The sequence below is a fragment of the Poromitra crassiceps genome (genome assembly GCF_964638095.1).
Source record: "Poromitra crassiceps genome assembly, chromosome: 5".
In the NCBI taxonomy this organism is placed as follows: Eukaryota; Metazoa; Chordata; class Actinopteri; order Beryciformes; family Melamphaidae; genus Poromitra; species Poromitra crassiceps.
In genome coordinates this window covers 121,454-149,131 of record NC_139642.1, presented here as the reverse complement: position 1 = coordinate 149,131, position 27,678 = coordinate 121,454, and the positions used below count along the sequence as shown (strand labels likewise).

General features: G+C 45.6%; 1 pseudogene across 1 annotated transcript in view; it reads right to left on the bottom strand.

Annotated features, from left to right (window-relative positions):
* Window positions 1-27,678, bottom strand: part of LOC310777399 (intermembrane lipid transfer protein VPS13C-like) — a 109,993-nt pseudogene that overhangs the window by 47,162 nt on the left and 35,153 nt on the right. The window contains exons 24-26 of the transcript in view: window positions 26,359-26,486; window positions 7,577-7,703; window positions 3,793-4,028 (exon numbers count right to left, since the gene is read on the bottom strand). The product of the transcript in view is annotated as an intermembrane lipid transfer protein VPS13C-like (transcript). The remainder of the gene's footprint in view (window positions 1-3,792; window positions 4,029-7,576; window positions 7,704-26,358; window positions 26,487-27,678) is intronic.

The following is a 27,678-nucleotide window of genomic DNA, read 5'->3' as shown; positions in this document are numbered from 1 at the left end:
ATCATACACTAGAGACTGTATATTATGAGTAGAGCTGGGCGATATAGTTAAAAACAGGGGCGGACTGGGATCATAATTCAGGCTGGGCATTAGATACCAAGCAGGCCAGGCCGATATGGGCTGACGCGCGTGAAATTTGGGCTGTTTGTAGCCCAATTTGGGCCGTTTGAAGCCAGATTTGGGCCGTTTGAAGTCCAATTTTACAATGAGATGCTAACTAATAAAGTAATAAAACCACTAGTAAACCAGTAGGCGGCGCCTGGCCTGCTGTTCAGTGAGTGGCCTGACTGCAAGCAAAAAATTTTTTTTTTTTTTTTTTGCGATTATCGATTCTGGAATAAAAGATCGATTCAAAAAATCGTGACATTAAAAAATGTAGGCTGTTTACACACGTCAGATGTCAGACCAGACAACAACGAACATGTAGGCTGTTTACACACGTCAGATGTCAGACCAGACAACAACAAACATGTAGGCTGTTTACAGACGTCAGATGTCAGACCAGACAACAACGAACATGTAGGCTGTTTACACACGTCAGATGTCAGACCAGACAACAACGAACATGTAGGCTGTTTACACACGTCAGATGTCAGACCAGACAACAACGAACATGTAGACTGTTTTCACACGTCAGATGTCAGAGCAGACAACAACAAACATGTAGACTGTTTACACACGTCAGATGTCAGACCAGACAACAACGAACATGTAGGCTGTTCACACATGTCAGATGTCAGACCAGACAACAACAAACATGTAGACTGTTCACACACGTCAGATGTCAGACCAGACAACAACAAACAGGTAGACTATTTACACACGTCAGATGTCAGACCAGACAACAACAAACATGTAGGCTGTTCACACACGTCAGATGTCAGACCAGACAACAACAAACATGTAGGCTGTTTACACGCGTCAGATGTCAGACCAGACAACAAACATGTAGACTGTTTACACACGTCAGATGTCAGACCAGACAACAACAAACATGTAGACTGTTTACACACGTCAGATGTCAGACCAGACAACAACAAACATGAGGGGGAAGCCAGTGAGATGTGTTGTCCAGATGTCTTGACCCATGTTTTAAGGCATAGCTGCTATAATGCACTTGCTATAATAAGCAAGTTGGATGTGTGTGTGAAAATGACTAGGTGTGTGATGTGCAAACACCTTCCATTATAATTGTGCAGAAGTGGATAGGAGGCACCCGAAAAACAAGCTTTACATTCAATGTGATGCTAAGATATTACTTGAGATTTTTTTTCCCTGCTTGAGTATGTAAATATTGTATATCATATTGATACATTAGTTTTTCATATTTTACTTTTTTTACAGCGTGACATTCTTCAAGACGTTGGCTTTCTTTCTATGTATCTTAACAGCCATTGTTACATTTGTTACAAATGTTGTGACATTTCCTAAGTGGGAGGTGGCTATTTCCTGTAAATAAACTTCATTTTTTGATGATTCTTTCTTTCCTTGTTCTTAAATTCTAATCATGGTCAATCACATGTGTGGTGGCCTGCAGAAACATGTTGCTGCTGCACCTTGTTGGCAATGAGCAAAAGACGGTTGAAAATGAGTTTATGTATTTTGAGTGATTTGGTTACTTCCATCTCCATAGCACATCACAGTGAATAATTATTTTCATAAAACAAAGGGATACGTATTGTTTTGTATGGTTTTGGTGGAATGCCACTCTAGAAAATAAGACGTGGAATGTTTAAAGCCTTTCTCACATTTTACTTTTAGAGACATCACATTCAAATTCTAATAACTTTTGATCTGAGAGCTATTGCAGTCATTCAATAAGTTATATACTCTATAGTGGAGAGTTTCTAATTTATGAAGATGTCAAATTCCCTCCATGTGAAGGTTTTTGCAGACCACACATACCAGTGGTTCACCAACTTGTTGATGTTAAAGGAACCATAATCTGATACTAATCAGACCCCCGTTTGACAAGATTTTGTGCCAGCGTCCCCCATCTGATAAGATTTTACCTTTAGATGTTTTATTACAGAAAGTGTGTGAAACCCATGAGCAAAACAGCCATACATGTCCTGCTTCCCCTCTCAAATGTCCCTCTATAATATAGATATTATCCTCTTGTCTGCCTTCAGTATGACTTTAGCATATAGATTCTATATGCTAAAGTCATACTGAAGGCAGACAAGAGGAGGATCATTGTTCATGTAAATGAACCACTCAGCCGTTGACGTCACAATGTGCTTGATGAGTGTCTGCTACATGTCCTGAATGTGCCCTCGTCACATCGGCTTGGAGAAAGTTCTCCTGCTTTCCCTCTGAAAGACCATGGTACTTGTTCATAATGTCCCTCTATAGATATGCTGAAGACACTGAAGGTGGACAACAGATAGAAAAGAGGATGATCATTGTTCATGTAAAGTGACTTATCTCGCCCATTCATCTCACAATGTGCTTGATGGCTGCCTGTCTGCAACAGTTTGGGGAAGAAACACAAGTGTCCATGAACAGTAACAGTGCTCCAGCCTTGATGTTGCAGTGAAACAAGGTATAAGCCAGAGGTTCTTACCAATAGACGATCTTTGGCGCAAATGATTAGACATATGACATAGTTTATTATGGTGCAAGCAGGTTTGCATTTCCACTGTACACTGAGGATTGTACACAGCCAGAAAAACTGGCAGGCTTTAAAGTGGAACTGAACCTGTTCGTGCATAATGAGTCCGTTTCAGACTGAAAACATAGTTTGTCTAAGATGACAGGTTGAGAGGCGGGTCATAGTATCATGTCGATGATTTTATTTGACAATTCTGGGGACTGGATTGGGCTTTGGCCAATCCTGGCGTGTTCCGCCTCCAAATCGAGTGGGATTCAGTGTGTTGTGGCGCTCCCCTTGGGAAGAGCCTTTTGACGGGAGGAGTGGATGTCAGCGAGCCGCAGGCAGGCAGCTGCCTTCGTGTTGCCGAGCAGAGAGTGCAGCACGTCGGCCTGGAATCTCCGAAGTGCGACCCCTGACAACCAAGCTCTCGGATGCGCGCGCCATTATCGCTGCTATAACGATACCATATCCCTGGAATGCGCGTTTTAACGAGCCAGTTACATTTCTTTGGATTCTTAGAGATTATAGTTTTTGTTTTTTATCCATGTTTCTAACAATTGGCCAAGTTAGTAGTTAGTTTATGGGATAGGAATTCTGCCAGATGACAGGCACTAGGCGCCATTTTCGACTTCATTTGGAAGAGAAAATTATCCAGAAATGAAGATTTGATTGACAGCTGCATGTCGTGATATGATTGGGTGAAATGGGGTAGAAATTTGATAGTAGGCTACTGGGTGACGTCAGCAAACTGTACATTACTGTTATCAATGAAATCTTGAAAAACTAACTTTTGATGTGAAAAAGTGTGAAAAACTAAAGAAATTAGATTGTTGTGATTTGTTTTGCATACATTATTAAATAGGTGCACTGCATACCCAGGTATTTGAACTAAAAGAAAAGAAAAGTCATTCTTGGGTTCAGCTCGACTTTAAGACCCCTTTTGTAACATTCACCAAGTCATAAACACAGGAGAGAAAACTATTTAGATCAGACTTAGAAAATGGATCGCCAAATTATTTTCCTCTCTTGCATCTCAGATCACGATCCCCCTGAAGATTGTCCATGGTTGCTCTTGGCCCCGCCCCTGCTCCCTGTGTCTGTGTGTGTGTGTGTGTGTGTGTGTGTGTGTGTGTGTCTATGTGTGTGTGTGTGTGTGTGTGTGTGTGTGTGTGTGTGTGTGGGGGGGGTGTGCGTACCTGGTGATGCCGACGTAGGCGATCTCTTGGCGGTTGGCGTTGTTGATGAGCGACAGGCCGAGGTTCTGCAGCGACACGTTCACTTCCTGCTGGAACTGCTCCAGCTCCTCCGCCTGCCGCGCCTTCGTCACCACGGCAACATCCTCCGTGAACAGCAGCACCCGCTGACGCCCATCCAGGAAGGACACCCAGTGCACCTGAGACAGGCTGTCATACGCAAACTGACCACACTCATCCTGCACAGACACACACACACACACACACACACACACACACACACACACACACACAGACAAACAGACAGATTAGATATTTTATTGATTCTTTACAGGAAATTACTTTGTCACATAATGCAGTGACATTCAAAATCATACATACATATATAATGTATATATATATATATATATATATATATATATTTTGGTATTTTTTTGTACTAAAATACTGACTTCTACTAAAATGCTGAATATGCAAAAAGTGACTTGAATATCTAAAATCTAAAAGAATAAAAATACAAGTGCATAACTGTTACTCCCACAGCCACCGAGTAAAAACTAAAAGTATATATGCTGAGAAGTGCATGTATACACAGCAGAGGAGGTTTTTCCAGTGAGGCATAGGAGGATGGTCCTCCTCTATTAGATTGGGGATTTTATATAAAAAAAAAATATATTAAAAAAATATATTTTTTATTTTTATTTTTATATTTTTCATTTTTCATATTTTTTTTTATAATAAAATATCAATCAAATGTGTTTTTTCTTATGTGCAGACGCTCATTTTTTCATTCATTATATAGCTCCATGCAGAAGAGTCACTCTGGCCCTGGTCCCAGCATGGGGGAGGGGATTAAAAAAACACCCGCCCTGTGAGCTTGATTTATTTGGTAATTTATCTAATGAAAAAATAAGATTGGTTGAAAAAGACTTGCAATTCACAGAAAACAGTGGAGTGATGTGTTTTCCAACGAATCAGATTGAGGAGGAGGGGAGCTCTCCCTTAGCCCGTGAAACCAGGTGAAACCCTAATTGGTTGTTGTTTGATTGATAGATTGCTTGACATTGATTGACATTCTGTATTGTCCAATGCTGAATAGCCTACGTCTGAAAATCTTGTTGAATCCAGAGCTCTGGTTGAATCTAGCTCCGTTGTCAGTAGGAACTAGGAAATGATGACCACGCTGACAACCTGACACATTCATAGATAGATTTACAGACAGTAGTAGCACCTATACTTTCCCCTTTCCCTGTTTTTTATTATCAAACAGTAAGTTAGCTCACAAGCCGTTGCATGAGCGCCCGAACGCGATTTTCTGCAACAAGTTTAGAGACTGCAGCGGGGTACACGGAGGCTCCCGAGGTCGCAAACACTGGGATACTGCTGCAACCTCATCGGCTGCACGGCGCACCGACTACAGACAGCTGTGACAGCATTGGATATGCAAGTACCGGTAAGTCAATTAAATTTGAGTTATCCAGGTCTTCTACTAAATTCGGCGTCCACCAAGCAGCGCTATTATATTGTTTTATGCTGAATAGCCCGCCATTTCCTAATACAATGGCGAAACGCAACGAAACATGCAATTTGCATGTTTAATTGCATGTTGTTCCACCATGTTTCGTTCCGCGCTGCCAAATTCAATGGAATGAAACAAAACTTGTAGCCTATGTTGGACATAGTGAAGTGTTTTTGATTGATTTGTTCATCCATCAAACCTTTTACTGACCGACTAACTGTAGCCTTAATATCTTACTTTATTTTGAGGTGCAAACATTGCTCAGCCAGAAATTATTCCCACTTCAACTCTCTTTCTCCTGGGTGCACCTAACGTTAAAATGCACCAGAGGACATCCATCTTATTTGTCCTCAATCTGCATTGAAAATGTGTGAAAATTCACCTTCTTGCAACAGTTGTAGTCTAAGCTAGTGGTTTTCAAAGTGGGTTACCCAGCAAAAAGGGGGGATTAATCTATTTTCACTATAATTCCATCCATAAGTAACACAATCACAGAATGTACGACTATTTTGGTCATGGGTTTCATATAATGTCTGATAAAACATCTAGCAAAACTCTTATCAGATGGGGGACCCTGGAACAAAATCTTATCTATATGGGGGTGCGTGGTGTAATTTGTGTTACTGTAGTTTAGGGCTCCTTAACATGAGCAAGTTCAATAAACACTGGCCTGGGCTACATCTTCTGCCATAAAAGTTATTGCAGTTGAGGAATCTGTCAAGCCAGCACCCAAGTTTTAGGATTGTGTGATTGAATTAAACTGAAATTAAGTTTGATGTTGCCTGTTACAGTGTAGATGGTAAAGCGGTCTGTAGCCTAATCATTTCTATTGATCTGGTTTCCTTGAAGGAGAGTGCTGCTGCTATTGAGGGGGTGAGGCAGCATCAGGTCGCGGCCGGGGAGCGCATAGACCACTCTGCTCACACAGGACAAGATGGGCTGCACAACATGGCAGCTGCTCAGGTGAGTCAAAGCTCCCAAATTGTTTGCCATCAGAACGAGAGCCCCCGGATCCCATATGTGTGCCATGCATTATTAACCCCAATTATTGATTACATTTTTTAAAAACAAATTATTAAGTAATGATGACATCAGCTCTATTTAACAAGGAGTTTATTTCACAGGATTAATAAGGCTTTACATTTATGACATTTTCAAACCAAAACTTTATTATACAGTAAACCACATTGATGTGTGGAAGCACTAGTGTCGTTAAGTGGCCTGTTACAGTGTAGATGGTAAAGCAGTCTGTAGCCTAATCATTTCTATTGATCTTGTTTCTTTGAAGGAGAGGCATGGACGCAGACACAGAGAGTGGGATGGCGAAGAAAACCTTGTGGATTTTGTGTTGTCACAGCCTTTCTACAGTTTGGATCATGCAACAAAGTTGAGGATCAAGACTGCAGGGCGACCAACTCCACAGATAACTATGAAAAAAACAACCATGATCTGCGGTCAGCAGAAAGAGACCAAGCTGAATATGGTCTGGTATGAGAGATATTCTATAAATGTGTCTGAGCTTAGATTTTGGATATCATAATACCATGATATAACGGCAGAAGTGTTGTCTTTTCCTGGGTTTAAAAGCTGCATTATTACAGTAGTAAAGTGATGTACAATTGTGATGTAATTTTCTGACTGTTCTATTATTTGCTTTTACCCACTTAGTCATTTTTTCCACATTACTGATGATTATTGATCAAAAATCTCATTGTGTAAAAAATATTTTCTGAAAGCACCAATATTGTTCTCCCAGGCCTATAGTAAAGACATCAGGCTTAGTGGTGTTAGATTGTCAATCCCGTAGCAGAAAGATCACAGGTTTGATTCTTTCACCAGCTATGTATTCCACTGACTTGTCTTTGACTCAGACACTGAACCCTGACTGCTCACTCACTTTCCGTCAGTCTCTGGATGAGAGTTTGTTTTGTATGTTGTTAAAACTGCAAATAAAATATATATAAAAAAATGAAAGTGGAGTAATCCTAATGCTAATTTAAAATGAGATATTCCTTTAAATCTGTCTTCAAACTGCAAAAGAGAAAAAAAAAACACCCAAATTTTTTTCGCCGGCGACCTTTGGTCGCCGCCGAAAAGGGGCGGCGCCCTTCGGGCGCCGCACTGCCGTCCTCCCCTGTTCCCAAGCTCACCAGCCGCCACTGATACACAGCATACAATTATTTATAGTGCAAATTGAATAGCCTGATGGCAGCTACAGGGGGAACATTTTTAAAGTGAGTCAGGAGGGTTTAAGTAAGTGTCTCTTACCTTGACCAGGTCCAGCTGTCCAGAATGTTCACTGCAGCTCCAGCTGAGGGTCCGAACACCGGCCGGATTCTCCCAAGAAAACCTCTGAGCCTCTCCTGGCTTCAACTGACGAGTCACAGAGGAACCACTGAGAGAGACAGACAGACAGACACACAGACACACAGACAGATAGAGAGACAGACACACAGACAGAGAGACAGACAGACAGAGAGACAGACACACAGACAGACAGACAGACAGACAGAGAGACAGACACACAGACAGAGAGACAGACAGACACACAGACAGAGAGACAGACAGACAGACAGATAGAGAGACAGACACACATTCAGACAGACAGACAGATAGAGAGACAGACACACACACACACACAGACAGACAGACAGATAGAGAGACAGACACACAGACAGATACACAGACAGACAGATAGAGAGACAGACACACAGACAGACAGACAGACAGATAGAGAGACAGACACACACACACACAGACAGACAGACAGACAGAGAGACAGACACACAGACAGATACACAGACAGACAGATAGAGAGACAGACACACAGATAGAGAGACAGACAGACAGACAGACACACAGACAGACAGAGAGACACACACACAGACAGACAGACAGACAGACAGACAGACACACAGACAGACAGACAGACAGACAGATAGACAGACACACACACAGACAGACAGATAGAGAGACACACACACAGACAGACACACAGACACAGACAGATAGAGAGACAGACACACATTCAGACAGACAGACAGACAGATAGAGAGACAGACAGACACACACACAGACAGAGAGACAGACAGACAGAAGAAGAAGAAGATGGCGCCGGGAGAAGGCGACTCGCTAGGGAGCTCTAGTGACTTCATAGACAAATAGGCTTGTATTCCAGTGTAAACGCGTTTTGTTTTGATTTCGTTAACCACCCCCCCTCCCCTCTCCCACTCCCTCTCCCCCCCCCATCACCTCCCTCCCCTCACCTCCCCCCCCCTCCTCACCACCCCCCCCCTCTCCGTCCCCCCACCACCCTTCCTCCCCCCCCCCCGACCATATAATGACCACCATCCCTCCCCCCCCCCCCCCGACCACCACCCTCCCCCCTCTCCCCCCCCCACCAACTCCCCCACCCCCCAGCACCCCTTCCCATTCACACCCAACCACCAACCCCCCCCACCCCCCACCCACCGCCCCCACCCCCACAGATCCAGACCGCCCTCTCACCATCACTGAGGATGAAGTGTGCCGGTCGTTCCTGCGTATCAACCCACGCAAGGCGGCCGGCCCGGATGGCATCCCCGGGCGGGTCCTCAAGGCCTGCGCTCACCAGCTGGCACCCGTATACACAGACATCTTCAACCAGTCCCTCTCCCTCCGACGAGTCCCCCCCTGCTTCAAAGCAGCAACAATCATCCCCATTCCCAAACAGCAAAAAGTGACCAGCCTCAACGACTGGCGCCCAATAGCCCTCACGCCAATAGCCAGCAAGTGCTTTGAGAAGCTGGTGATATCAAAGATCCGCCCCACACTCCCCCCGGACCACGACCCGCTACAATTTGCATACCGCCCCAACAGGAGCACAGCGGATGCAGTAGCACACGTGCTCCACACCGCCCTGTCCCACCTGGAGGGGAAGGACACCTATGTAAGAATGCTGTTCGTGGACTACAGCTCAGCATTCAACACCATAGTACCCTCCAGGCTGGTAAGCAAACTCAGGGATCTGGGACTAAACACGGCAATGTGCGACTGGATCCTGGATTTCCTGACAGACCGCCGCCAGGTGGTGAGGGTGGGCAACCTCACCTCCTCCCCACTGACCATTAGCATAGGAGCGCCCCAGGGGTGCGTCTCCAGCCCCTTCTGGTACGACCTCTACACCCACGACTGCGTGGCGACTCAAACTTCAAACACAATTGTGAAGTTTGCAGACGACACAGCGGTCGTGGGGCTGATCTCGGGGGGCGACGAGACGGCCTACAGAGAGGAGGTGGGGGTACTGGAACAATGGTGCCAGGACAACCACCTCTCTCTGAACGTCTCCAAGACCAAGAAGATCATTGTAGACTACAGGAGGGGGGGGGCGCACACCCCCCAATCACCATCAACGGCACAGTGGTGGAAAGGGTGGACAGCTTCAAGTACCTGGGAGTCAACATCCACCAGGACCTGACCTGGGCCGGCCACACCGCCACTGTTGTCAAAAAGGCCCAACAGCGACTACACGGACTCAGGCGCCTGAAGAAATTCGGGCTGAGGAAAGAAATCCTCGGGGACTTCTACAGAGGCACCATTGAAAGCCTGCTGACAGGCGGCTTCACCGCCTGGTACGGGAACTGTACCACCATGGACCGCAGAGCGCTACGGAGGGTGAGGCGCGCGGCCCAGCACGTAACAGGAGGTGAACTGCCAGAACTGCACGAACTGTACAACCAGCGGTGCCTCAGGAGGTCCCTGAAGATCATCAAAGACACAAACCATCCCCACAACAGCCTGTTCTCCCTGCTACCCTCAGGGAGGAGATACAGGGTTCCAAAAACACGCACAAATCGCTTGAGGAACAGTTTCTTCCCGCAGGCCACGAGACTCCTTAATATGCACAAATAGTGCAGTAGTCGTACCGTACTGCAGCTGCTACTATTACGGATGCCTAACGTTTAATTGCAAATTTAAGTGTATGTTTAATAAGGTGCCTAACGTTTAATTGTAAATTTAAGTGTATGTTTAATAAGGTACATGCTATTTGCACATGTATGTATAAAACGTAGAATTTGGAATGTCTGAACACGTCTAACGTATGCACATGACATGTGCACCTATGTGCAATGAATATGCCACTGTCGTATAAGCCACCGACTTGTCTTATTGCTTATTGATGCCTATTTCTCATTGCCTTATTGCTGTCTTATTGCTTATTGATGCCTATTTCTTATTGCCTATTACTTATTGCTTGTTGCCTATTTGTACTATGTCGTAAACGGAGTCCACTGCACAAGAATTTCACACGTGGTAGTTGCACCATGGAGTGACAATAAAAATCTTGAATCTTGAACAGACAGACAGACAGAGAGACACACACACAGACAGAGAGACAGACACACAGAGAGACAGACACACATTCAGACAGACAGACAGACAGAGAGACAGACACACAGACAGAGAGACAGACAGGCAGACAGATAGAGAGACAGACAGACAGACAGACACATTCATATAGAGAAAGATAAATATAGAGATATATATTAGGGCTGTCCCAAACGATTATTTTCTTATCGATTCGACTAACGATTATTTTTTCGATTAGTCGATTAATCTAACTTAATCTAATTATTATTTCATTTTTTTTATTAGATAACAATAAATTTACCCAAAACAAATAAATAACCAAAAACTTCTCAATTTCTGTATTTTATTTAACCATCTCATTCTCTTTAACAGTCCAACATAAAATCTCTCAAATAAAATTAAAGCAAGAGCTTGTCCTCAAATAAAATGAATATAGTGCAATTCAAAATAAAATAGTAGAATAAATTAAATTCAAGTCACTTTCAGGAGGAATACCAAAAACCTTGTGCAATGTCAACTGAGTTTAGCAGCAGTCCAACATAAAATCATCATCTTACAGTACAATGGTGTGCAATTTTCAGTAACAGTGCACTTAATTTTGGATTAAGACAAATGCTCTTATAACAAGGCATTTCGTGGCATTTTGCGCATACAAACACTGCAGCCTCATGTCCACACAGATAGAAGTAGGCCGTGCTGTGTGTACAGCTGATTTAACGAGACACAAACAAGACAGAAGTGCTAAATAGCATTTATACGATTATAACTACTGTTGTTGCGCGGATCAGCCATCTTGGATTTTTGAGGTTGGGGCTGCTGAGGCTCCTACGAGTTTGGAATGGGAAATACCAGCTCTAGTGACGTCACCGTCCCAGCTCATGAACTTTGAACCGGTAACATTACCAGTTCCCAGTTATAAAGGAATGCATGAATGGAACATTCAACACTTAATGGAAGCACTTGATATACCACGCCAGGACAGGTCAGGGGAATTGAAAATGTAATAAACACTTCAATATTTGCCAAATTACACAATTATTAATTGTTGGCTCCCCAATGTGATGAATGGAAATGTGAAACCGTTTTGATGTAATTGTGGTGGCCCACCACAATTACATTGGTGGCTATGGTCAGGAGGTAGAGCGGATCGTCCACTAATCAGAAAGGTGGTGGTTCGATCCCCGGCTGCTCCAGTCTGTATGTCCAAGTGCCCTTGGGAAACTGAACCCCCGATGCTTGCGCCAGCACTCTGTGTGGTAGCTTGCCACGATCGATGGGTGAATGTAGGCATTGTTGTAAAGCACTTTGAGTGGTCGGTAGAATAGAAAAGCGCTATATAAATGCAGTCATTTACCATTTAAGTAAATGCCACTATCATGGTATTCAAGTGTACTGTATGTGCTATTGATACTGTTATTGATTACAACATTGTTTACAACATTAGTAAAGTGAACTATTAGTGAACTATTGCTTAGATTTAAGCGTGTGGAATCCCTTCTTTTCATATTGATTACAACACTATGTTCCTGTAAACTCTGATAATATGGTGTATAAAGTCTACACTCTACAGTACTGTCCTCTCCTTGCTCCTGTTCACAGGGCCACAGGCTGACTTTGCTGTGTGTTCTGGACTGTGCAGCTCATCTTCTGGCAATACCTGAAGAAGTGGAGACCGCTTTTCTTAACCAAATGATACAAATGTTTACCAAGGTGAGGAGTACCTCAATATACAGTGTATATGCCCTTTGTAGCACTATTCTGTGGGTGTTAGTGATATACTGTGTGGGTTGTTTTTTTATTCGTTACATGATCTAATATTTCCTTTTCTCTCCAGATTCACGCTGCCTCTGAGAACAACCAGGCTTTATACAAGACTTTGAAAGCAATCCTGACACCAGTTTTGCACGAGATGCGAGAGAAAGCTGTGGAGGAGAACAAAAGCTGCTGATTCAGCCCTTCAAGTTCATCTGTATCGTCATCTGCGTCATAAAATTCACTTCAGATATTTAAGTAGAAAACACAACAAAATACTTGGGCTCCGGCATCCTCAGCCTTGGACAGAAGGAATAAAACACAAACACCAGACACAACAATCAACCAATAAGACGAGACAGTTGTATGCACCGTATTAGTATGCAGTACCTGTGTGAGTGCAAGTTTGTCCGTGTAGGGTACTGTCACTGAACCCAGTCCCAAACAATGTTCCACTCTGACTTCTGGCTATTATTGCTCGCATCAGATACTGCTGAGTGCCGACCTTAGTCCCATATCTTTTTTCTTCTTTTTTAACTTCAAATCTGGGGGTCATGCATTTCATCTTTCTTTGAAGCTCTTTGTAGACTGTTTTTCTAAGCACTGCCATTCTCTCTGTTCATGTGCCACAATGCTTGGTTTGAAAGCATTCCTTTGTCATTAAAGGAGAATTTCGGTTTTTTTGAACCTGGATCCATCTCCTGGCATTAATTATGATTTGGCCACTCACCAGGCGATCTCCGCGGCGTTTCTGGCCGTCCTAGCGTTGTTTTGACATCAATAGCGTCCAAGTCAGTTGTAAAATGGAGCTGACTTGGGGCCAAGTGTGAGCCTGTCTTTCCTGCATCTAAATAGCTATTTTTATTCCCGTTTTCGCCAAATATCGTCAGAATCTGATCCCTCAAGAAGCACCACAGTGATATTTCGCCAAAGGCTGTTTCCTGGAGTCCCACAGGGATCAAATTACCTCAAACGTGATCTCGGTCACCAAGTCTCGTGAAGTCCCGCGATACTTTCCTGCCGACTGACCAAGTACAGGAGGACGCTTTGCGGTGGTGGTTTTAGCGCAACCTATGTGGGGTTTGGCATAACCTTCGTTATTTCGAATCCCACATAGGTTACGCCAAACCCCACATAGGTTGCGCTAAAACCACCACCGCAAAGCGTCCTCCTGTACTTGGTCAGTCGGCAGGAAAGTATCGCGCGACTTCACGAGACTTGGTGACCGAGATCACGTTTGAGGTAATTTGATCCCTGTGGGACTCCAGGAAACAGCCTTTGGCGAAATATCACTGTGGTGCTTCTTGAGGGATCAGATTCTGACGATATTTGGCGAAAACGGGAATAAAAATAGCTATTTAGATGCAGGAAAGACAGGCTCACACTTGGCCCCAAGTCAGCTCCATTTTACAACTGACTTGGACGCTATTGATGTCAAAACAACGCTAGGATGGCCAGAAACGCCGCGGAGATCGCCTGGTGAGTGGCCAAATCATAATTAATGCCAGGAGATGGATCCAGGTTAAAAAAAACCGAAATTCTCCTTTAAGTGTCCTGTTCCACTGTAATACTTGAGGGATTATATATATATATATATATATATATATATATATATCCATATATAAACTTTTTTATTAGCATTTATTATCTGTTAGTTGGTCACAAACGACTGAGAAAAAAATCTCATGACGTGAATGGAATGTTCAGCTTATTTAAAATGTTTTGCCCAGCTGTTCAGGCTGTTTAAAAAAATGGAATTTAAACCAAAAGATGTTTTTACACTGTGCAGATGCTACAGAGTGTCTTATTTATTTGAATCTTCTCATTGTATGATAATAACTATAGCCTAGATGACAAAATGCAACGTTTTGTTTTAGATTGAAAATAAGGAGTTCATCCTAGATTGAATGCAAACTGATGCTACTGTTACAGTAATGCAAATTAGCAGGCCACAGTGCATTTTCTTTTCCAAGCAATTTTATGTCCTTAACGCTATGTGCACCAAAAATGACCATTTCTGACTGTACTGTTGTACATAAAACATTGACCTGCTGCCTCTGCTCTGCCTCAACTTAAATGGCCTATATTTGAACTTAGTGTAAAACGCTGCTGTGTGTGAAGTAGGCCTGCCTGTGTTATTTGCATAGCTGTGGAGACGACTCGGACAACGTGGCTCTGACCTCGTGTGGACGCAGTGTAATGTAGATCTGCTGACACATTGTGGAATACTTAGAAAGGTCACCTGCTCAAGCCTCTGAAAGGAAACGAGACATTGTACTGTGGGGAATTTTCAACAAGCACTATTTTTTCATTGTTACACTGGGCTACTTGTTGAAAAATTAAACTTAACGTAAGCCATGTGGATTGAGTCTTTTCCTTGATAGAAATGAAAGGCCAAGAATCCTTCCTTTTTGCCATCTTTGTCAGTTTGTCAGTTTCTGTCAACATCAGTGAGGAGTTTCTATTTCAAAACTCAGAAAGGAAGCATACAGCGCCTCCTGGTGATGCCTGGTGCCGCTGGCAGCGCTCTCCTCTCCTCCTCTCCTCTCCCCTCCTCTCCCCCTCCCCCTCCCCTCTCCTCTCCCCTCCCCTTCTCCCCTCCTCTCTTCTCCCCCTCTCCCCTCCTCTTTTCTCCCCTCCTCTCCTCTTCTCCCCTCCTCTTCTCCCCCGCTCCTCTCCCATCCTCCCCCTCTCCTCTCCTCTTCTCTCCCCCCTCCTCTCCCCTCTCCACTCCTCTCCCCCTCTCCTCTGGTTCCCCCCACCCACCCCGGTCAGCGGTTGCCTTTTATACACGTCCCAAACAGCCAGGACAACGCGATTGGCTGGCTCAGATTTGAACAGATCTGAGCCAGCCGATTGGCTGTTATCCTGTGATGACGTAATGTCCTGTGCCCCATGACCGGATGGACCATATATGGACTTCCTCCCCCCGACTGGCTGTGCTATCATAGCTGCTGACGGTTACTGCACTATCCGTCTCCTCCCCCCTCCTCTCCCCCTCTCCCCTCCTCTTCTCCCCCTCTCTCTTCTCCTCTCCCCTCCTCTCCCTCTCCTCTTCTCTCCCCCTCTCCTCTGGTTCCCCCCACCCACCCCGGTCAGCGGTTGCCTTTTATACACGTCCCAAACAGCCAGGACAACGCGATTGGCTGGCTCAGATTTGAACAGATCTGAGCCAGCCGATTGGCTGTTATCCTGTGATGACGTAATGTCCTGTGCCCCATGACCGGATGGACCATATATGGACTTCCTCCCCCCGACTGGCTGTGCTATCATAGCTGCTGACTGTTACTGCACTATCCGTCAGATCCCTTTGCAATACCAACCCCGTGCAATCCATAAAGGTACATGGACGTTACTCTGCAGAAACTACAGTAACAAAATCACGAATTGCTCTGTTTTTGGAGCTCTGCATGTCTGTGTTTGTCTAGTTAACGTGTTAACGTTAGCTAACGGCTAACATTCGCTAGTTAGCCAACCAACCAGCAGCTAACATTAGCTAGCTAGCTAGCTTACCGGAAGCGATATTTTTTTCGGATGATGGCGAAGGCGAAGGCACCCCTGGCCCTCTCTGCCTCTGATTAGTGGCAGCGTTATAAACCATAGATATGACTATATTAAAAACATAAACACGCTGGCGTCTTTCATGCCAGTGCGTCTTTCATGCAGGCTAGCAAGCGTAACTGCTGTATGTCTGTCTGACCCACTGAGTCTGACGGTCTGACCAGAGACTGTAACAGAGATGTAATGCAGGATAGCCAAGCGAATGTGTTTGGATGGAAGTTTGACGCTAGGCCAATCAGAGACAGAGAGGGGCGGGTTATGCCTTCGCATAGCCTTCGCCATCATCCGGAAAAAAAAAATCGCCTCCGGGACAACAACGCTACCCAGCGTGTGCACCTCTTTCCGACAAGGGTGGTTGTTATGGCAACTATCAACAACAACAACAACAACTACTACTAACTACTACAAGACATAAAGACCGAAATAGGCTACCATGTTAATGTGTCTGTCGGAGACACGGCCTAACGTTAACATTTAATATGAGCCGAATATCAGCCTGCGCTCAGCTATGTATACAGGAAGTAAACCGGATATTCAGGTGGGTTGTGATGTGTCAGTGTTAGGATGACGTCACCATTCCTACGTTGACGTCGTCATTCCTACTATGATGTCATCGATCACTGATGATGTCATGATCCACCTGTGATCCACCTGTGTCTCCACCAAGTGTCTCAATCATGCCTTCCGATGGCCTCGCTGGTGATGTCATAACACATGTGATGTCATAACACAGGTGATGTCATATTCGGGTCTATAAGGGCCTGCTCCTGCAGGCCTTGGCCAGTGATTGATAAATTCTCATCAAGGATCATACCAATCTCTGCAATCTCTGCAACCGTTCCCAAAACCTCGAACAGTGCAGCCCCAGCCATCAAGTTCCACAACACCCCAGCTTCATCAACTACCCGCGAATAGATCCACATGTCTAACACCGCTCCTGACAGTATCAATCACTCAGAAATGGATCTAGCGGGCAAATTTCTCACCCCAATTTATTTTTATTTTATTTTTATTTAACCTTTATTTATACAGGGTGTGCCCTTGAGAGCATGCTCTCATTTTCAAGGGAGCCCTGATTACAATATGCACACATACAGTACAGCAGTTACATGAATACAAACAAGAATAGATAAAAGAACAAAATAAAAAAGAAGAAATATACAATTGTATAAAACATCATAGAAAACAAGAGCATCTGTTGCATAGGGTACCCTCAGTGAGCACTCTAAAAGACTCCAAGGGGACTAAGTGGTCTAGTTTTAAAAAGCTCTGGAGTAAGTTCCATTTGTTAGGGGCATAAAAGGAGAATGCAGTCTTTCCTAGCTCAGTCCTTACGCGGGGTACAGATAGACTGATGAGTGATTGAGAGCGTGTATGATAGCATGTGTTGTTCAGACTAATGAGTGAAGACAAATAAGAGGGAAGCTTCCCGAGCAAGGCTTTATAAATAAATAGAAGGCAGTGTTGTTCCCTTCGAGCCGACAGGGAGGACCAGCCTACCTTCTCATATAAAATACAACGATGTGTAAGAAATGTATCACCTGTTATAAAACGCAGGGCACTGTGATACACCGCATCAAGCGGCCTCAAAACAGAAGCTGCAGCATGCATATACACGACATCACCATAATCAAAAACAGACATAATTAATGATTGAACAATGGACTTCCTAGTACAGAGTGAGAAGCAGGATTTATTCCTGTATAGAAAACCAATTTTTCCTCTTAACTTCTTAGCGAGGTGTTCAACGTGGTTCTGAAAGGACAATTTGGAATCCAGCCAAATACCAAGATATTTATATGAGTCAACAGTTTCAATTTGCACACCATGGAGTGTGCGAATACAGAAACTGTTGATGCCATCAGTGGACCGAGAGAACATCATTGATTTGGTCTTGTCTGAGTTTAACCCTTGTACACTGTTAACTAATACTTACCCTTCATTGTTATGCCCCTCCCATTGTCCTGTTTTGGCTAATTATTTTTCTAATGATAAGAATGGTAAAAAAAAAAAAAAAAACTTTTTTCTTTTTTCTTTCAAACATTTTACCTTCAGATGAAGCTATACATACCAAAAATATTTATTCATTTTCAGAAATGTAACCCATTATAAGCCAGTTTGTCTTGACTATAAACAGTTTCACTTGCTGCTTTTACAGATTTCCACAATCTCTGCACAAAATATAATCCAAAGGGAATGTTTTTGGGTGGGATTATCACAGTGGGGTCTATGTAAAAGATTATTACCAATATTTATTTTGTTCCATTGTTACTTTTTATTCAGTGACAATTTAAAAAAAAAATGCACTGTATATTTTTTTAGACCATCTAATTGACCATTTTTGGGCAATTAGAGTGAGTCCTTCTGGGCAAGTACTAACCATTTTTGGCCTCAACAACAATAGAGGGAGAATCTTTTTTTCCTTTTTTGCTCAATCTCATGTTTGCACATCGGGATGGGGCTTTGGTGGGGGGGTGGGGGGACAGCTCAAGTTGCTTGTGTGTGTGTGTGTGTGTGTGTGTGTGTGTGTGCGCACACACACACACACACACACACACACACACACACACACACACAACTTGAGCTGACTTCAATATAGGCATGTTTTTTTTGTCCCTCCCTCCCCCCAAAACCCCATCCCTAAAATGGTGTTCATATGGATGTGTGTGTGTGTGTGTACACACACACACACACACACACACACACACACACACACACACACACACACACACACACACACACACACACATCCATATGAACACCATTTTAGCTGAAATTATTTATTCCATTGGGCTGTAGTGGTCCATAATGCAGCACAAACAGAAACCAGCTAAATTGATTGCAATAGATGCATGCCATACATGAGAAAATGTTGCAATCTGCTGAAAAATATTAAAAACCATAATTTTGAAGCCTTATGTCCAAAATATCTGGAGGAAGTCATAAAAAAATGCTTTTTTGTAAAAAGTGTCTTGGAGCTCAAAAATAGCACTTTTTTGCACTTTATAGATGCATGCCATACATGAGAAAATGTTGCAATCTGCTGAAAAATATTAAAAACCATAATTTTGAAGCCTTATGTCCAAAATATCTGGAGGAAGTCATAAAAAAAATGCTTTTTTGTAAAAAGTGTCTTGGAGCTCAAAAATAGCACTTTTTTGCACTTTATAGTGGTTTTCAATGGGGAATCTATCTATTCATTTCTGGATATTACATAAATGCAGTAAACATTTTTGATTCCCGGGGCCAAAAATGAGCTGAGGCACTGAAGTGTGAAAATCCTTGATATATGCCCCAATCCCCCACCCAATTTCAAAATTCATCGCCATTTGACCATTTATATCACATTTATAACAATGCGAACACAGAAAATTACACTGCACTAGCCCAAAATGTACCAACACTGACAATTTATGGATCAGAAGAGACCTTTCAAAGTTAATAAAAGCAGTCTGCAATTTTGCATTGGCTTGTGCTGGGGTGTGACCAAAACAATATAGAATTGTATCGTCAGCATAAAAATGGACGTTACAATCTACAGAGGGGAGTACAATATAATTGATATAAAGAGTAAACAATCAATACAATCAAGGAGGAGGCCCCCAATCACTCTGAAGCGGATCTAGCGGACACACTTCCGCCAGTCAAGGAGGAAGCTCCCGAGACCCCAGTTTCCCCGCCGGCCACGTCAGGTGGCCCACCAGGCGACACCTCCCAGACAGCACTGATTTCTACTATTTCTGACCTGGGCGCGCGACTCGCGGACATGCAACTGGGGCAGGCGCTCTACGCGAACGTCCTTCGGGACGTGCTCGACGGCCAGAGGGAGGCAGCTTTCAAGGCTTCCCAAGCCGATGATCGGCACGCCCTCCTGGTTGGTCGGCTAGATCTTCTCACCCCAGTACCACCTATCCCCCCTGCTGCTGCTTCTACTTCCTCCCCCCCGGGGTTTCTGCAGCAGGCGGCCCCACAGGGCGCCGGGGCGGGCTTCGTAGGGCCTAGCCGCATCTCGGCCCCCCGCCCAGTTTTCATGCCTGAAACGTTCACTGGTACCGGCCGCGATTGGTCGGACTGGTCTGAACATTTCGAGCTTGCTGCCAAGGTGAATGGGTGGGATGACCAATTAAGATTAGAATTTATGCCATTGCTGCTGTCTGGCCGCGCTCGGGACTTTTTTAGTGGCCTTTCAGCAGAGACTAAGGGCGATTTCACCTTGTTGAAGGCCGCTTTGGCTAGATGTTTCGAGCCGTACGATAGTGAGGGCTGGTCTCGGGCGAGCCTTGCTTCAAGACGCCGGCTACGTGGCGAATCAGCCCAGGAGTTTGGCAGCCACCTGCGGAGGCTTGTTAGTAGAGCCTACCCCTCGGCTGACGCTCACACCCAGGATCTGTTGGCGAGGGAGCAGTTCATTACCCATTTTGCATCCGGTGAGCTCCGCTTTAACCTCCGTCGTTCCAAACCCCCCACACTGGAGACTGCTATGGATGTTGCGTCAGGCAAATTGCCTGGTCGCCGCGCTCTCTCCGGCTTCCCCTGCACCGGTGTCGGCTGCGGCTCCCACGGATCTGTCGTCCGTTCCCATGGTTTACCATGATTTGGCCCCGGTGTTCGGGAAGGAGCATACGCTGTCCCTCCCTCCCCACCGGCCGTTTGATTGCCCTGTTGACCTTAAGGCCGGGGCAACCTTTCCCCGGAGCCGGCTATACAACCTCTCCCGCCCTGAGCAGGAGTCCATGAGGACCTACATCCGTGACTCCTTGGCTGCGGGCATCATTAGGCCCTCGTCGTCCCCGATGGCCGCTGGGTTTTTCTTTGTGGGGAAGAAGGATGGGACCCTCAGACCATGCATTGATTTCCGAGGGTTGAACGACATCACGGTGAAGAACACATAGCCCCTGCCACTCATTAGCTCTGCCTTCCCACCCCTTCATGGCTCCAAGATATTCTCCAAACTTATATATATATATATATATTTTTTTTTTATGTTTTTTTTTTTTTCCCGATTTTTTATCCCATTTTTATCCCCCGTTTAGTGCTCATTTGAATTACTCAATCCTGGTTGCTACTCCATCCTCTGCCGATCTGGGGAGAGCCGAGACTGATTCCATGCATCCTCCGAGACATGGGCAGTCAAGTCAGCCGCTTCTTTTCACCTGCCCGAGGAAGCTTCACCGGTAGGACATAGCACGTGGGAGGTTCACGCTATTCCAACCAGTTCCCCTCCCTCTGAACAGGCGCCCTTAACGATCAGAGGAGGAACCATATAAGCAACCAGGATGTTGCATGTTTTTGTGAAGGGGGTTCCTATATGAAGGAGACCCCCGGGAGGCACGGGGAGAACATGCAAACTCCACACAGAAAGGCCATTTTGCCGACCCCCACCCGGGTGGTGGGCACTCGAGGACATGCGGACGGGCACGCATTCCTTCAGTGTTCACATCGGCCCAGGTGGGAATCGAACCCACGACCTTCGAGCTGTGAGGCGATAGTGCTTACCACTGCACCACCGTACCTCCCCTGATATTCTCCAAACTTGATCTAAGGAATGCCTACCACCTTGTCCGCATTAGGGAGGGGGACGAGTGGAAGACGGCCTTCAACACTTCCCTTGGCCATTTTGAGTACCTGGTTATGCCTTTCGGGCTTACTAACGCCCCCGCCGTCTTCCAGGCTCTCATAAATGACATTCTGAGGGATATGATCGGCCTCTTCGTGTTGGTCTACTTGGATGACATCCTCATCTTCTCTCAGGATTTTGACGACCATCAACAACATGTCCGCCTAGTGCTCCAACGGCTGTTGGAGAACAGCCTCTTCGTCAAGGTTGAGAAGTGTGAATTTCATGCTTCCACTGTGTCCTTCCTCGGATATGTGATTGCCGAAGGTGAGTTGCGCATGGATCCCGCCAAGGTCGCGGCTGTGGCGGATTGGCCTGAACCCTCTACCTTGAAACAGCTTCAACGGTTCCTTGGGTTTGCCAATTTTTATCGACGATTTGTCCGCAACTACGGCAGTGTGGCTTCCCCTCTTACCGCCCTCACCTCCACCTCTACTCCGTTTCGGTGGACCCCCCTGGCCAAGACTGCTTTTAGCGAGCTCAAACGCCGTTTCTCTACAGCTCCCGTGCTCTCCCAACCTGACCCAGAACTGCAGTTCATCGTTGAGGTTGATGCCTCAGAGACTGGAATTGGGGCTGTTCTCTCTCAACGCTCTCCTGGAGATCATAAGGTCCATCCTTGCGCCTTTTTCTCATGTAAGCTTTCACCCGCTGAAGCCAATTATAACGTCGGCGATCGTGAGCTGCTGGCAGTTAAGTCAGCTCTGGAGGGGTGGCGCCATTGGCTGGAGGGTTCCAAGCTCCCGTTCGTCGTGTGGACGGACCACAAGAACCTGGCCTACATCCAGGCCGCTAAGAGATTGAATTCCCGGCAGGCCAGGTGGACCCTGTTTTTCGGGAGGTTCAACTTCACCTTAACTTACCGACCGGGTTCTAAGAACGTCAAGCCAGACGCCCTGTCCCGCCAGTTCTCTGCTGACATACGGGCTGAGCCCGAACCCGTGTTGCCTGCGGCCTGTTTTGTGGCCGCGGTAACGTGGGAGATTGAATTGCGTGTCCGTCTAGCCCTACAGGGACAGCCTGACCAAAAGGGGGTCCCGCCGGGACGTCTATTCGTTCCTGACTCCGCCCGTTCTGAGGTTCTTCTGTGGGGCCACTCGACGCGGCTTACTTGTCACCCTGGGGTTAGACGGACCCTTGCCTTCATCCGCAGGCGCTTCTGGTGGCCCGCCATGGAGGGGGATACTAGGGAGTTCGTCGCCGCTTGCCCGGTCTGCGCCCGAAACAAGACTTCGACTAAACCCTCGTCAGGCCTTCCGGTCATCTTGACCGTCATTGACAGATTCTCTAAGTGGGCTCATTTTATCCAACTTCCTAAACTCCCGTCCTCCAAGGAGACGGCGGACCTCTTGGTTTTACACGTGTACCGGGCACATGGCATTCCGTCTGACATTGTGTCCGATCGGGGGCCCCAGTTCATTTCTCAGGTTTGGAAGGCCTTCTGTACGGCTCTTGGCACGACTGTCAGCCTCTCGTCGGGTTATCACCCGCAGACTAATGGCCAAGCCGAGAGGGTCAACCAGGAGTTGGAGACCATGCTGCGTTGCACCACAGCTGCTGACCCCTCCCACTGGAGTGCCCAGTTGCCGTGGGTTGAGTACGCCCACAACACGCACCCCAACGCCTCTTCCGGCATGTCTCCCTTTGAATGCTGCTTCGGTTTTCAGCCGCCCTTGTTCCCCTCCCAGGAGGAGGAGGTTGCGGTGCCTTCCATGCAGACACATTTGCGCCGTTGCCGTCGCACGTGGAAGAGGGCTCGCGCATCACTATTACGTTCCTCTGCCAAGACGCAAGTCCAGGCTAACCGCCGCCGCACACCGGCCCCAGCCTATGCACCGGGTCAGAGAGTGTGGCTCTCGTCTCGGAACGTTCCCCTGAAGGTTGAGTCAAGGAAGCTTGCGCCCCGTTTTATCGGGCCTTTTGTTATTGAGCGGGTTGTGAACCCTGCGGCTGTCCGCTTGGTTCTACCTGCTTCTCTCCGTCGCATCAACCATACCTTCCACGTATCCCAGGTCAAGCCGGTGCACTCTAGTCCCTTGTGCCCTCCTGCGGCGGCCCCCCCGCCGCCTCGGTTAATCGACGACCACCCTGCCTACACGGTCCGGCGGCTGTTGGACAGGCGACGCAGGGGTCGTGGGTTTGAATACCTGGTGGATTGGGAGGGGTACGGCCCCGAGGAACGCAGTTGGGTTCCCCGCCGGTTCATCCTTGACGCTGCGCTCATTCGGGATTTCCTTGCGGCTGATCGGGCGCCGGGTGACGCCCGTTGAGGGGAGGGTACTGTTAGGATGACGTCACCATTCCTACGTTGACGTCGTCATTCCTACTATGATGTCATCGATCACTGATGATGTCATGATCCACCTGTGATCCACCTGTGTCTCCACCAAGTGTCTCAATCATGCCTTCCGATGGCCTCGCTGGTGATGTCATAACACATGTGATGTCATAACACAGGTGATGTCATATTCGGGTCTATAAGGGCCTGCTCCTGCAGGCCTTGGCCAGTGATTGATAAATTCTCATCAAGGATCATACCAATCTCTGCAATCTCTGCAACCGTTCCCAAAACCTCGAACAGTGCAGCCCCAGCCATCAAGTTCCACAACACCCCAGCTTCATCAACTACCCGCGAATAGATCCACATGTCTAACACCGCTCCTGACAGTCAGTTGTGTGAAAATCGGCCTCGGAACTATTGTAATGTGTAATGTCATCCATTACATCCATCCAGACTGGACTCCCTTGATGACAATTGTTTATGAGGGGCTTGTGGTGTAGGCTTTATGGTGTAAGAATTTTAAATCATTCCAGTGTGAATGTGTTGTTCTCATCCTAACAGCAGTCTCCTCAGGACAGACATCTTGAATCAAAGTGAAAGTAATCTACCTCACTAAATTAAATTGCATGAAGGCAAATTTCCATTTGCCCTTTGCCGCTCTTGTCAAAGCTGACATCTTAGGCTCTAAAATTTAAAGTTGGATTTAAAGTTACGGTGATTATTAATTAAAAAAATGATATAAAACATAACTGCAATGTATGGGCCACCATTTCATCCCACAGACTGAAATATAAGTGCATTATAATTTATTCGAAATTTCATTTCCCCCCAGACAGCCAGCATACCCTCCGACCACTAGGTGGCGGTAAAGGGCCTAACCAGTTTGTTAACTAAACTGTTAATTAAAACAAGACGACGAAGAAGAGCAGTCAGAATAGACAGCAAAGATCAGGACCAAGGAAACAAACAATGATGCAAGAATTTAACAAATATATATATTTCTACACATGCCGGACGGCCTGTATAACGGAGTCCAGAGCCGTATAATAGAAGAGTTCCGACATCTCCATTCACTCCAATGGACCAGTTTTTTTTCCAGGAAGTAGAAAGTGGAACTCTTCAGTAAAAAAAGCAGCACTGTCGAGTTGCATCAAAATAGACAGTGTTGTACTTTGAAAGGGTTTTTCATCCCTTGAAATGAATCAAATTGTACATTATCGGCTTTATTTTAGCATGCAAAAGTAGCGCGAGACCCATTCCTGGCTGTTCATTGGCTAATGATTCTTGCATTTTGGTCCTCCGCTGACGCCACTCTCTTACTAGAGGACACTAACGGAGTCTAAACCGCTGACGTCTAAACAAGTCTGAGAAAGATGAAGTTTGTCCCGTCCTGTGGAGGGCAGTAATGTGTCTAGTTGCAATTTAAACTGCTGCAATTTCCAGAAGAACAAGAAGAGCACTCGCTCTATGTTAGCGGCTAACTGTTACTTGTCGTTACTTTAAATGGCAGTAAAATGCCACTGAATGACCAAATTGATTTAACTTTTAACCATTTCGATTTCCACTTTCCATACGGACCCCAGTATTGGTTAGTTGTTTATAACGTGACTATATTTATAACGTTTATAACGTAGGCTACTCCGGTTTCCAGAACTCGGGTCTACAGCCAGAGTGCGACTTGTAGCTATTGCGCAACACACAGATTCAGCCCGCAAACCGGAGTATGTTATTAACGTTATAAATATAGTCACAACGTTAACAACTAACCAATGCTGGGGGTCCGTATTGAAAGTGGAAATCGAAATGGTTAAAAGTTAAATCAATTTGGTCATTCAGTGGCATTTTACTGCCATGTAAAGTAACGAAAAGTAACAGTTAGCTGCTAAAATTAGCCACACGTGACGCGTCGAAGCACGTAGCGTGCGTCGACGTAATTACGTAGTCGACGTCATCGATTACGTCGACTCGCTGGGACAGCCCTAATATATATAGACGACAGTGTGGAAACAGTATTCTAACACTAGCCTGGTTAAAACCATCCAGATGTGTGAACTGTTTGGTTCTGTGGATCCGTCTGGACTCAGCGCTGTGCACAGTGATTTCAGTGGGTGGAAGTAGCCAGTCCTTCAGCCAATCAGCATCAGATCCAGTCAAATCTAAATCCACTCAGAACAACGGCGAAAACATATTTTCTGCTGAGAAACCTCGCTGGTGCAACTCCTGCTCTTGTTTAATTGTTGTTATGGAGTCTATTTCTGCAATAACTGCACTTATGGCTGTTTAAACTCAATGAACGTTGATGTTACTGTTCGAGCCGGAGAGCCACGGAGGCAGCCATTTTTACTGCCATGGTTACTGACCTGTCTGTAGCAGACTGTGACCCAGGGTGTGTCGTTACTGACCTCTGTCTGTAGCAGACTGTGACCCAGGGCATGTTGTTACTGACCTCTGTCTGTAGCAGACTGTGACCCAGGGCGTGTTGTTACTGACCTCTGTCTGTAGCAGACTGTGACCCAGGGCGTGTGGTTGACGATGAGAGCCGGAGCCGCTCCTTCATAGTAGTCAGTGAAGCCGATAACAGTGGAGTGATCTGAGATGTTCACGATGATCCCTCCATACTGTGAGAAGAGAGAGAGACAGATATTTGTTATTTTTTTAACCCCCAAAATCAAATGTGCACAATATATTATATTATATTATAATATATTATATTTTTGTATAAACTAAAACAGCTTAGTTGGGTTAATTTTTGTTTTTTATTTGGTGTGTTTTATTTTTGGTGTGTTTTTTATATTTTACGAAGGAAAATAAATATTTTCTTTTCACCTTTTCCCTGTTGATGATATTTGTGTGTGTGTGTGTGTGTGTGTGTGTGTGTGTGTGAGATTGTGTTTGCGGTGACACACCAAAGAAAACATCATCATCCTGCAATGAAATGTTTGAAATGTTTTATAGCGTTTAGGTGATTGATCTAATTATCTATTAGAAAACATTCCCTTCAATTTCCCTGGCAAAACGATGAGACAAGTAGCTCCACACCCATGCTCCATGCATTCCTACGGGCTTCGGAGATGAACGTATTCCAGTGTGCAAAGATTGATGAGCAGTGCATGTAAACACTGCAGACTAGAGGTCTTCGGGTATGCCCGACCCCCCGAATACCCGAGGTTCCGACCCAGCCGGGTCTGGGTCCATTCAAAAGAAGTGACCCCGGGTATGGGTCGGTTCCGGTAGCGATTGTCACGGGTCTCGGGGTTCTGACAGTGAAATGCCGGGTCCAATAAGACCCGAGTGGACCCGGCGATCAGCGCTGATCACGAGAGAAACGCATCAAAACAGCACACGTGAGGCTTGTTGTCACAAACTGCCAGTAAATCCATAGAGAAAATAACTGGCAAAGAGCGTTCCCATCTGCAATGAAAATGACTTCCTCGTTTACATGAGGCGCATGTGACCACATGCGCACACATGTGCCTCAGGCAAACGAGGAAGTGATTTTCGTTGCAGAGAGGTAACCCTCTTGCTGGTTCCTCGCTATGGATTTAATTGAAGATGACTGTTTCCCGTACTTTTGGATTATTATTCGATGATCGCATGGTGAGTACACAAGTCACAACATGTATGTGATTGTTTCTAGCGCTGTTGTGTGTGTTTTTGGGCGAAGGAACGGCGGTAGCATAGAGAGTGAGACTGCCACTGTACTATCTAACTAGCGTTAGGCAGCATCAACCAGGGGAGAATGCTATAATGTTAGTTAATAAAGATGCACAAAGTTTCATTTGATATACAACTTGTAGCAGTTAACAAGCA